Below are 12938 nucleotides of genomic sequence, written 5' to 3' on the forward strand. Positions count from 1 at the left end.
TGATGAACGCCATCCGACATAATTATCCATCATTGATCCATTGCATACGAGCTTTTCACATATTGATCTTTGCTTCGTTACTTTTCCGCTGCTACTGTTACAATTTCTACGAAACTACTACTGTCACTTTTGCCACCGTTACCATTACTTCCATATTACTTTGCTACTAAATACTTTGCTGCAGATATTATGTCTTTCAGCTGTGGTTGAATTGACAACTCAGCTCCCAATACTCAAGAATATTCTTTGGCTCCCCTTGTGTCGAATCAATAAATTTGGGTTGAATACTCTACCCTCGAAAACTATTGCGATCCCCTATACTTGTGGGTTATCAAGACCTTTTTCTGGCACCGTTGCTAGGGAGCATAGCTCTATTCTCTGAGTCACTTGGGATTCATATCTGTTGATCACTACGAGGAACCTGAAAGATCAAAGAACCAAGATTTTCCCACAACTACGAGGGGAGGTAAGGAACTGCCATCTAGCTCTGCACTTGATTCTCCTTCTGTTTTGAGTAAACTTGCGACACCTATAGCTGCTATTGATTCCAATATGTCGCATGTTATTGATGATGCCACTTCTACTATGAATGATGCTTATGATACTACTTCTGTGCTTGATGATACTGTGCCATTAGGTGAATTTCTTGATGAACTACTTGCTAGGGTTAGAGAGAATGAAATTACTGAAACTGATGATATTATTGAAGACTGTGATTATGATTCTCCCCCTAGATATGAATTGCCTGTTGTGCCTGAGGGCTATGTTATGGATGAAGAAACTGGTAGAGACTTCTTTGCTTGTAATGATAGAGAGGATCTTAAGAAATTGTTAGCTAAGCTGAAAGAAAAATCTTCAAATGCTAGAATGAAATATGACCCCGCTTTTGCTACTTCACCTATCTTTGTTACTAATAAGGATTACGAATTCTCTGTCGATCCTGAGTTAATTACTTTAGTTCAATCTGGTCCTTTTCATGGTAATGAATCTGAAACTGTTGTGGCACATCCTACTAAATAAATGATATAGCCACCCTATTTGCTCATGAGGAAAAAATTCGCTATTACTATATCCTTAAATTGTTTCCTTTCTCATTAAAGGGTGATGCTAAGATATGGTTTGATTCTCTTGCTCTTGGTTGTGTGCGTAGTCCCCAGGATATGATATATTACTTCTCTGCAAATTATTTCCCCGCTCATAAGAAACAAGCTGCTTTAAGGGAAATATATAATTTTGTCCAAATTGAAGAAGAGAGTCTCCCACAAGCTTGGGGAGGCTTCTCCAATTACTTAATGCTTTGCCTGATCACTGTCGGTGTGAAAACCGGCGGATCTCGGGTAGGGGGTCCCGAACTGTGCGTCTAGGATCGATGGTAACAGGAGACGGGGGACACGATGTTTACCCAGGTTCGGGCCCTCTATACGGAGGTAATACCCTACTTCCTGCTTGATTGATCTTGATGAATATGAGTATTACAAGAGTTGATCTACCACAAGATTGTAATGGCTAAATCCTAGAAGTCTAGCCTATGTGAATATGGTAATGAATGTGTCCTATCTGGACTACGCTCTCCGGTTTATATAGACACCGGAGAGATGTAGGGTTACATGGGGTCGGTTACATAAGAAGGAATCTTCACAGTTGGTCGCCTAGCTTGCCTTCCACGCCAAGGAAAGTCCAATCCGGACACGGGTATAGTCTTCGGCCTTCATATCTTCACAGCCCATCAGTCCGGCCCAATGAATAACAGGCCGCACGCCCGAGGACCCCTTAGTCCAGGACTCCCTCAGTAGCCCCTGAACCTGGCTTCAATGATGAGGAGTCCGACGCGCAGATTGTCTTCGGCATTGCAAGGCGGGTTCTCCTTTCTCCGAACTCCAAGATAGTCTTCGGATGCGACGATAGTATCCGGACCTGCCATGTACCACACACAACCGCAGAGAGAATATATATTTCACACGAGCTCTATCCGCTGACAGCTTTTGTGTAACATGACGCCACACCTGCCTGGTCCTTTTTTCGAACCGCTGGCCAGCCCGCCGTACCATGTCTTGAGATGCGGTTTTATTGGCACGTCTTGTCAAAGCGGAGATCGTGTCCCCTTATTGCGGGATTTCCATTAATACGGGCGCGGGTAATCCAACTGCGCCGTTTACACTACCTGTTGGGGATATTACTACTGGGCATAAACCGGCCAGGAGAGGCCGGGTTAACTTCATAAGTAGTTCATCTGTATCTGAAGCCCATGAAGACAGACGGTGACGCTTCATGAAGGCCCACGGCCCAAAGCCGGTTTAAGGCATGTAGACACAAACCGGTATTGAGATGTAAACTTGTATTGTAAGATATGCGTAGCAGAGACCGAGCCGGACACGATTATGAGCCGGCCTCGGAGTCTGTAAACCGACGGGCGTCAACCCATGTATATAAGGGGACGGCCCGGCGGCGGTTCAGGGACAACAAACAACAACTCGAGACTCAGGCAAAGCGTATTCGCTCCTTGGTCATCGAAACCCCATCAATTCCATCACAACTAGACGTAGGCTTTTACCTTCATCGTAAGGGGCCGAACTAGTATAAAACTCTCTTGCGTCCCTTGTCCATTTTAACCCGTAGCGATGGCTCCACCACTAAGTCCTTTCTCTAGGACATCTGCCGTGACAAAACCACGACAGTTGGCGCCCACCGTCGGGCTATCGCACGATGGTTTCAAGTTCTTGGAGGGCAGCTTCGAAGGACTCAAGGGTTACGTTGTGGGCCGGATGACCAAGAGTCGTCGCGGCAAGCTCTACATCGATGATGTAGGCTGGGGCCCCGAGGCCGGCTCAATCGAGTACGGGTACCGGGTCCCCTTTGGTGGCATACACGTTTTCATTGGCAAGATCGATGAACCGGTCCCTGAGCATGACATCTGCGCCGACCTCTTCGAAACGGCTCAGCGTGCGAGATCTGCCCGAGTCAAGCCTGTCATGAAGCGTGCCTTCGTGGGAGTTATCCATGGAGGTGAATCTGAGGATAGATCGGAATTTGGTGGTGAGACTGTCATTTATTCCGGCGATGAGTCATCAACTGGAGAGACCGAGTCGTTATATCAGTTACAAGATGGACGGATTGGGGGCTGTTCCGAGGGCGACAGTATTCCAGACCCTTTCGATCTGCCAAACCGGGTGGCGATCTTCATGGCCGGCACGCAACCAGCGCTCCACTCTTCAACCGCAGCGGCGATGATTTCCGGGTCAGCAGCGGCGGCAGCGGCTGGGGCAGGAGACCCTGTGCGACTGCCAGCTCAGGTTCTATCTGATTTGTTTGATGTGTTGGCAACGCTAATGGCGGAGGTTAACCCGGCGGATCAGGATGCACACAATGCGGAAGTTGCGAAAGTGAAAGATCAGATCACCCAGGCAAAAGCTGACTTAGCAGCTGAGGATACCAGGATAGCCGCGGAGCGGGCCGCTTTGGATGCACAAGCTTACCGGATTATGCTGGATCATAGTGCGTCGAACGGGGTCCTGAAGAGGAGGCACCGATCTCGCCTGCCGCCGGTTTACGATGCTAGAAATCTCTTTAACACCCCAGGGCCAGGAAACAGTAATCCGCCGGTGGTAAACCGGGCAGAGGCACCCAAAGCAGGGGCACCAGTTCAGCCACGTTTGGTGGATCCGCCTTGTCAGAACAACGTTGTGGTACCTCATGTCCCCACACCACCGGGTCATTATTCTAAACCGATGGACAACATTGTCGCTGCCGCTTCACGGCTGGCGGCCATCCCGATCGAAGGCGATTCTCCAGCAGCGGTCGAGATGCGTCGGGTTAAGGAGCTTCTTCAGACAGCCCTGATTCAACAGGAGGCTTATTCGTATAGTCGCGATCGGATTCATTCCACTCCCCGTCCAAGCCGGAGTTACAGCAGGCGTATGGATGAACCGGCAGTGTCAAGCAATGCGCGGAACCGTGATCCGCCCCGTGGCCATAACCCGGCGGGTGGTGCCGGTGATGCTCAGGATGTGGTGAACCGGGCTCGGGCATGAAGAGAGGCCGAGTTAGCTGTGCAGCACGAGGCTCGTCAGCTCACTACGGTTCGTCCAACCACATCGGTGGAACCAGGAGTTACCTCTAGTTCCTTGGGAGTGCCATGTCTTGTCCCGGCGTTGTGCAATGTGCGCCTGCCCAAAGATTTCAAGGGCCCGTGCAAGGTGCTGAATTACACCGCTGATTTATCCCCTGAAACATGGGTTGAAAGCTATGAGATGGCCATGGAGATGCTGGATGTGGATGATGCGGCATGTGCGAAATACTTCACCATGATGCTAGAAGGAACGGCCCGCACTTGGCTAAAGAGTTTACCAGCTAATTCTATCAGGTCATGGGCTGAGTTGAGAGCCCGATTTGTTCAGAATTTCAAGGATACATGCAAGCAGCCCATGTCAATTGTGGACTTAGCTGCCTGTGTCCAGGAGGAAGGAGAGTCAACAACCCATTGGGTGCGCCGGGTTTCGAAGATTTTGCATTCATCAGACCGCATCAACGCTGACACCGCAGTTTTAACATTGGAAGGCAATTGCCAATTTCAGCCCTTGAAGTTGAAGTTGGGACGGCTCAAACGTCATTGTAATGACATGGGAACCCTTATGGCTGCACTGGTGAAGTATGCCGACTCTGATAGTACCAAGGATCCCAAGTCTGACGATGACAAGACAGGGAAGGGAAAGAAGAGCGGCAACACCAAGGGGCAGCACCACAACCCGGCGGGTCATGGAAACGGCGGCAAGCGTAAAGCGGACCATGATTTAGATTTTGTGGCTAACACTAATACGCACGACAAGGGCCAGCGGCGTAAGGGTAAACCGTCCCGGCGGAATGGAATGCCGAATCCTAATCCGGACCGATTGCCGTATCTGTTGAACCAGCCCAATCCAAAGCATCTACACACCTCTGGAAAGATTGTTATATCATGCAAGAGTTCAAAATTCTGACTCTTTCCGATATGATCATGTATCAGGAGGCGGTTCAGGCGGAGGAAATTCCGGTTCAGGATTCCATGGCAATCAGGGTGGACATAACAATCAAAGTAATCAGGGTAATCAAAGTGGCTATAATCATCAGAGCAGTCAGCAGCAGCAGCAGTCGGGTTACCAGAGCAACCCGAAGCAGTTGAATAGCGGACAGTATCATGTCTTCACCACTAGCTTGGACAAGCGCGATCAGAAGCTTCATAAAAGGATGGTGAATGCCATTGAACCGGGGGTGCCCCGTTATTTGCGCTGGTCCGAGCAGCCCATTGTGTGGAGTAGAGACGATCATCCACCCCGGGTTGACAATCCGGGTCATCTGGCTCTGGTGGTGGCACCTCAGTTGGGAGGTTATAAGTTCACTAAGGTACTCATGGATGGAGGGAGTAGTATCAATATCCTTTATTATGAAAGTTTTCGTCGCATGGGGCTAACAGATAAAAATCTTAAACCATCCAATACGGTGTTCCATGGTGTGGTGCCTGGTAAGTCGGCATATCCTGTTGGTAAGATAGCCCTGGAGGTGGCTTTTGGAGATGAGCATGACTCGAGATCAGAAGCCTTGACCTTTGAAGTGGTGAAAATCAGAAGCCCGTATCATGCCCTATTTGGACGGCCAACTTATGCCAAGTTTATGGCACGGCCTTGTTATGTCTATCTACAGCTCAAGATGTCGGGTCACAAGGGAACTATAACCGTGCATGGAAGCCGCAAGATTGCTCTGGAGTGTGAGGAAGGTGATGCGGCTTGTGCAACAAAGGAGTTGAAGTTTTACAAAGACAATGTTGATCCGGCAGATATGACTTCGTTGAAGAAACCAACTACGGACCATTATCGGGCCCTGAAGTTTAAATCGGCTGATGAGACTAAACTTTTTGACTTCGTGTCGGGCGATTCTTCCAAGCAGTTTAGCATCAGCGCTAACTTGGATCTGAAATAGGAAAGCGCGCTCATCGAGTTCATCCGTGAGAATCGGGACATCTTTGCATGGAAGGCTTCTGACATGCCTGGTGTACCGAGCGAACTCACTGAGCACACCCTCAAAGTTGATCCTAAGTATAAACCGGTCAAGCAGTTTCTCCGCCGGTTCAATGAAGAAAGACGCAAAGCTATTGGAGAAGAAGTTGCCAGGCTCTTGGCGGCTGGATTTATCGTTGAAGTATTCCATCCTGAATGGTTGGCTAATCCGGTGCTGGTCCTCAAGAAGAATGGCACTTGGCGTATGTGTGTGGATTACACAGATCTCAACAAAGCTTGTCTGGCAGATCCTTTTGCCCTCCCCCGTATTGATCAGATTATTGATGCTACGGCGGGTTGTGAGCGGTTAAGTTTTTTGGATGCATATTCTGGTTATCATCAGATCAAGATGGCAGTTAAGGACCAGGAGAAGACGGCTTTCATAACTCCCTTTAGAGCCTTCTGCTATGTGTCCATGCCCTTTGGGCTCAAGAGTGCACAGGCAACTTATCAACGGTGTGTGCAGAATTGTCTTCATAAACAGATCGGCCGCAATGTTCACGCCTATGTGGAGGATATTGTGGTGAAATCATGGAAAAAGGAGACATTGATTGATGACTTGAAGGAAACCTTTGATAACCTGCGGGTTTATAAAATGATGCTTAATCCGGCCAAGTGCGTCTTTGGTGTACCTGCAGGCAAGCTCTTGTGTTTTTTGGTGTCTAACAGGGGCATTGAAGCTAATCCGGAAAAGATCAAGGACATCACCTCCCTGGCTAAACAAAAGTGTATCAATGATGTTCAACGCCTGGCAGGCCGGATTGCCGCGTTGAGCCGGTTTGTCAGTCGTCTTGGTGAGAAGGCCATTCCTTTGTATCAGATGCTGAAGAAAACGGATAACTTCGTCTGGAGTGACGCCGCTAATAAAGCATTTGAGGACTTAAAGCGGCAGCTAGCTAATCCGCCGATTCTCGCTGCCGGTTGATAAAGAACCGTTGCTGCTATATGTGGCAGCTAACGCTCGGGCTGTTAGTGTGGCTATTGTGGTGGAGCGCAAGGAGGCAGGAAAGGAATATCCGGTTCAGCGGTCGGTTTACTATATTAGTGAGGTACTCATTGAATCCAAGCAGAGGTACCCGCATTGGCAAAATTGGTGTATGGCGTTTTCATGGCAAGCCGGAAGCTTAAGCAGTATTTCCAAGGTCATCCCAGCACGGTGGTCAGCTCTGCTCCTTTGGGGGATATAATCCAGAATAAGGAGGCAACTGGTCGAATTGCTAAATGGGCTATCGAGCTCGGGCCTCACGGGTTGAAATACATACCCCGAACGGCGATCAAATCTCAGGCACTTGTGGATTTCATCAATGATTGGACAGAATTACAAGCGCCAGAAGAGAAGCCGGATCACACTTATTGGACTATTAATTTTGATGGGTCCAGGCAATTGGAGGGCTCGGGGGCTGGAGTCGTGTTAACTTCCCCACGAGGTGATAAGTTTTGTTATGTTCTCCGTTTGATGTTCCCTTGCACTAATAATGCAGCTGAATATGAGGCCTTACTCCATGGTCTACGGATGGCTAAGGAGATGAATCTCAGCCGAGTTAAATGCTTCGGTGACTCGGATCTGGTGGCTCAACAAGTGTCTGGCACTTGGGATTCCAAGGACCCGCTGATGGCAGCATATCGTCGTGAGGTGGATATTGTTGCAGGTCACTTCAAAGGTTATCAGGTGGATCATGTGGACCGGCGGAAGAATGAAGCAGCAGACGCTTTAAGCCGCCTGGGTTGCCAATGTAAACCGGTTCCACCTAATGTTTTCCTGGACGTTTTGCATAATCCGTCCGTCAAGCTCCACGGTGAACAGGATTTGGTTGTTCCTGATCCGGAGGCTCAGTTGGTGGCAGCTCTACGTATTATCCCGGATTGGACGGTTCTGTATCTGGCGTATATAAACCGGGGCGAGTTGCCAGAGGATGAAACTTTGGCCAGACAGATAACCCGGCGGTCCAAGTCCATGACTATTATCAATGGAGAGTTACATCATTGCAGTGTGACAGGGGTGTTTCAACGCTGTGTATCTCCTGAGGAAGGCCATGAAATTTTGCGTGAGATCCACGAAGGATATTGTGGGCACCACACCGGTTCAAAATCTTTGGTGGCCAAGGCATTTCGTCACGGTTTTTATTGGTTGACAGCTCATGCTGATGCCGAGGACTTGGTTAAAAGATGTGATGGTTGTCAAAAAAATTCACGACATGTTCATGTACCAGCTCAAGAATTGAGGATGATTCCAATCACCTGGCCGTTTGCAACTTGGGGGCTGGATATGGTTGGGCCTTTCAAGAGGTCCAAGGACAAGAAGACCCACCTTTTGGTGGCAGTTGATAAGTTCACAAAATGGATGGAGGCAGAGCCAGTTAGTAAGTGTGATGCAACCATGGCAGTTCAATGCATCAAAAAGGTGATCTTCCAGTTTGGCTTTCCACACAGCACTATAACAGACAATGGTACCAATCTATCAAAGGGTGCCATGAAGGAGTTCTGTCAACGTGAGCACATCCGGCTTGAAGTGTCATCAGTGGCTCACCCCCAGTCCAATGGTCAAGCGGAGAGGGCCAATCAAGAGATCTTGAGGGGCATCAAACCCCGGCTTATGGTTCCTTTGCAACGGACGCCGGGTTGTTGGGTTGAGGAGTTACCTTCAGTATTATGGAGCATCAATACCACACCCAACAAATCAACAGGCTACACACCGTTCATCATGGTTTATGGAGCGGAAGCGGTTCTTCCTAGTGACATCTGTCATGACTCGCCTCGTGTAGCGGCATATGCTGAAGCGGATAACGAGAAGGCACGGCAGGAAGCTCTTGACCTGTTAGATGAGGACTGTGACATGGCGGCAGCCCGTTCGGCGATTTATCAGCAAGATCTGCGTCGTTATCATAGCCGCCGGGTTAGAACCAGAACCTTTCAAGAAGGAGATTTGGTGCTTCGACTCATCCAGGATCAGACGGATATGCACAAGCTATTCCCCCCTTGGGAAGGGCCTTTTGTGGTCAGCAAGGATTTGCACAATGGGTCGTACTACCTAATCGATGTTCGAGAGCGCAAAGACTCACGTAAATCGGAGGAGGAGACCAACCGACCGTGGAATATTGCTCATCTTTGGCCCTACTATACTTGAGCTACAGGCTCTGCTTATGTACATATTATGACATTGTATATATTATGATCAATATAATAAACCGGAACCTCGGCTAAAGCGGGGTATCGGTTGTTTTCTTACATCACGTGTGGTTACATGGAGCTTACAAAGCGGCGTCCGGTTTACCCCTTGATTTAGCTTCTTAAAGCTTGATATCAGATCATTTGGGGGCTTGGTCGTATCCGAACCATAGCTACACCTCTTGATCGGCGTAATGCCACAGCATCACTTGGGAGCATGGTCGAACCCGAACCATGACTACGCCTCTTGATCGGCGTAAAGCCACAGAATCACTTTGGGGCTTGGTCGTATCCGAACCATAGCCACGCCTCTTGATCGGCGTAATGCCACAACATCACTTGGGAGCATGGTCGAACCCGAACCATGACTACGCCTCTTGATCGGCGTAAAGCCACAGAATCACTTGGGGGCTTGGTCGAACCCGAACCATAGCAATGCCTTTTGATTGGCGTAATGCCACAGCATCATTTGGGGGCTTGGTCGAACCCGAACCATAGCAACACCTCTTGATCAAATTTGGGGCCTGGCAGCCCGTGAAAAGCCTCGACTACAACGGTTTTGTGTGCCTTTTGCCAAATTTCTTTTTCTTTTGCTAAGATTTGTGATGTTGTCAAACCAGTGTTTATCAACCCGGTTGGGTTGTCAACTACAAGTTGTCAGTACATGACCAAGGTATAATCCGGAGACTATCAGCCCGGTCTGGTTTTGACTCATAGTCACCAGTATGGAATAAGCCGGTGTTTTTCACAACCCAGAATGGTTTTTGTGTAAACCGACATTATATAGCAGGAGATGTTTTTACTCCGGATTAAGGTTATTACCTTCATTACAAGGTTGGTCAGCCAACACTATGCCTAAAGGTCGCAGGTATCATATATTTCCATACTTGGTTATCTTTTACAACCTTCGTTATAAAACTTGGTCATTTATATAGTTGGGTATCATGACCCGCCCGGTGGTAAACCGCCAGGGCATTTTAAGCTTTTTATCTGCAGGAACAATTGGAATAAAAAGCTATGGATTATGAACATCATATCTCAAAGCATGGCGGATTAACACACATCAGTTGCAGATAAATATGCACGAAGGCATAACAGGCCAATTGTTTTAACTAGCCTATTACAAGGCGTTTCAGTACTCAAAGGAATAATTGTTTCTCAATAAACATTGCAGTATGGAAGGATAAACCGGCCACCGGGTTATGATCACTGAGCAGCTTGACCTGACGGCTGCGGGTCCTCTTGCACTGGTTCTTCTTCTTCGTCCCTACCCAGCGGCTGGAAGTCAACAGTTGTCCAGTCGATCCCAGTTAAAGCTTGGAACACAGCTTCGTCGCTCATAAGGGTGGACGGTTCAATATCAGGGGCATAAGTGTGCTTACGGATTGGAGGGATGAGGCTTTGAGTTTGAGCTGGTGCAGCAACCCGCTTGTTGTTGATATCATAACTCGCCTGATAATGTGAAAGATCAGCTTCTTCAGCAAGTTGACAAGCCAGTGGACGTACTTCCCGGTTTATGGCGCGGAGATCTTCAGTGCAAAATTCTGATCCGTCCTCTTTCAAGCTTGGGTAGCCCTTAGCCACGTCTGTCGGATCAAGATCAGGCACCCATGCTTTTGCCCGGGTTAGCGCGGTCAGAGCGCCAGCCCTTGCAGTAGATCTCTTCAGCTCTTCTATCCAGGCAGGCATCATAGATAGCCTGTCTAAGGTATGCTTGATCAACGTCGGGGGTGGCTTATTGTGCGAAGAGGTGCAGATAATCCGTTGTGCGCCGGTATAAAGTTGCTCTATCAGCGTGTAGGCAGCCTTCAACTTCTTCTGCACATCTGAGCCCAGATGGCTAATGCGGGTTCCTGTATCATTACAAACATCAGTAAACCGGCAACGCATGAGAGGATATGTTGAAAGCATAACGGAAGGGTGCTTACCAAACACAGCAGAGGTCATAGCATGCACTTGCCGCTTTACACCAGTCAGCTCGTCAACCACCGGTTTAAGAGCGGCTTCTGCGTTTTCAGCCCTTTTTATCAAAGCGGCTTTTTCAGTCTCCCAATCTGCCCGCTCTTTGTTGAAGCCCTCTTTCAGTTTCTCCATAGCGCCTAGAGTGTGGGTCAACTCTTCCTTCGCTTTGGAGGCTTCAGATTGCTGGGTTTTGATGTTTCCCTGCAGATCAGCGGTTTGGCGTTCCTTCTTGCTCAGCTCCGCCTGTAAAGAGACAGATACATAATGAGTTGACAGTACATATTTGAAGCACCAAGCACATAACAAGTTATGCCCTTAGTACTTGGGGGCTAATGCATATTTGCGTTTACTCAGAAATTTTTACAAGTCCCAAACACAATACAAGTATTAAGCTTGGTACTTGGGGGATAATGTGTGTTTGCTCAAAAAGCTGTTGATATGGGAATTCTTCTACAGTCCCGGTTCATCTTTATAAAGTTAAACCGGCGCTTGGGGACTATACCGGCGAAAGAGAAGTATGGCAAATTATAAGGAACCGGCTTATCTTAATAAGGTAATCCGGTCCCTGGAGGCTAAATAGGCAAGGTTAAGTTATGACATAAGTCCCGGTTTAGATTGGTATCATAAACCGTCACTTGGGAGCTACTACGAGCCGATGAACTGAAATTGGACAAAGGAGAAAAACAGTAGTTACCTCATATCGCTCCTTCATCAAGTTTACCAAACTAGCTTCATAGTCGCGACTAGTATACAGACGGTTCAAGAAGCCAGAGTGAATATCTTGAACATTGAGGTTGGCGAAACTTGATAAATCGGCATTCCATTTGCCTTGGCAGTATGCTTTGACAAAGCTACAGGGTTGCCTGGAGTGGAGTGGCCAGTGCCAGTAATCATAACATCATCATCTTTTTCATCCGCAGCTCTTGCCGGAGTTGGCGATTTATCAGTGTCCTTCGTTGGACTGACCGGTTTGTCACCAGTTCGGACAGGGCTGGTTGGCCGGTCTGCATGACTTGTAATATCAACTTGCACTTGTTCAGCAAGGAAATCATGGTCTTGAAGCGGCGGATCATGAAGCATGGCGTCAACATCGGTTCCTTCCATATCTGGAGTTGTTTCCGGTTCAGCAGCTACATTTTCATCAGCCGGTTTGTTCAACCGAGCTTTCTTGATGGGTCTTGGCTTGGCGCTGCGAAAAGAAAGACATAAGGATCAGTACAGTATGAAAAGATAACATATCAAGAATAAAGACATGTGCATAACTCACCCAGGAACTGTTTTGAGAGGTGGAAGCTGTGTGGCCGAAGAGCCGCCAGAGGATGAGTGAGAAGTACCCTGGTAATTTGAATCAGACGGGTTAAGAGGCTGGCGAAAACAACCTGCTTTTGGGCATGAAGTATCAAAGGGATAAGAGACCTCTGATCGGCGTTTCCGAACCAGACTGTTCAGTAAACCGGCAGAGGTAACTACCTGGCCGCTGTGCTGGGTTGTACGGCGAGCTTCGTGCTGCTGCGTCTTCAAAAGAAAGTTTGGATCCAAATAAGCAAGAGGGTGAGAAAATTTTACTTTCCGGTTTGCTTGACGGATTTTTGACGTTGGCAGAGGATCTGAGTTGGAGGAAAGAATAGTTACCTCTACGTCCTCGGTGTGACTGCTTCCTGATAATAATCATTGTCAATGAGATGTATGAAAAATAAGCCAAGAGAGTCAAGTTCTACCTCTGATTCCGGATTACGCACATTGTCATCAGCTGGTAGATCGGAGGATGCAGTGGTCCTTCTCTTG

Source organism: Aegilops tauschii, chromosome 7 (assembly GCF_002575655.3).
Source record: "Aegilops tauschii subsp. strangulata cultivar AL8/78 chromosome 7, Aet v6.0, whole genome shotgun sequence".
Lineage (NCBI taxonomy): Eukaryota > Viridiplantae > Streptophyta > Magnoliopsida > Poales > Poaceae > Aegilops > Aegilops tauschii.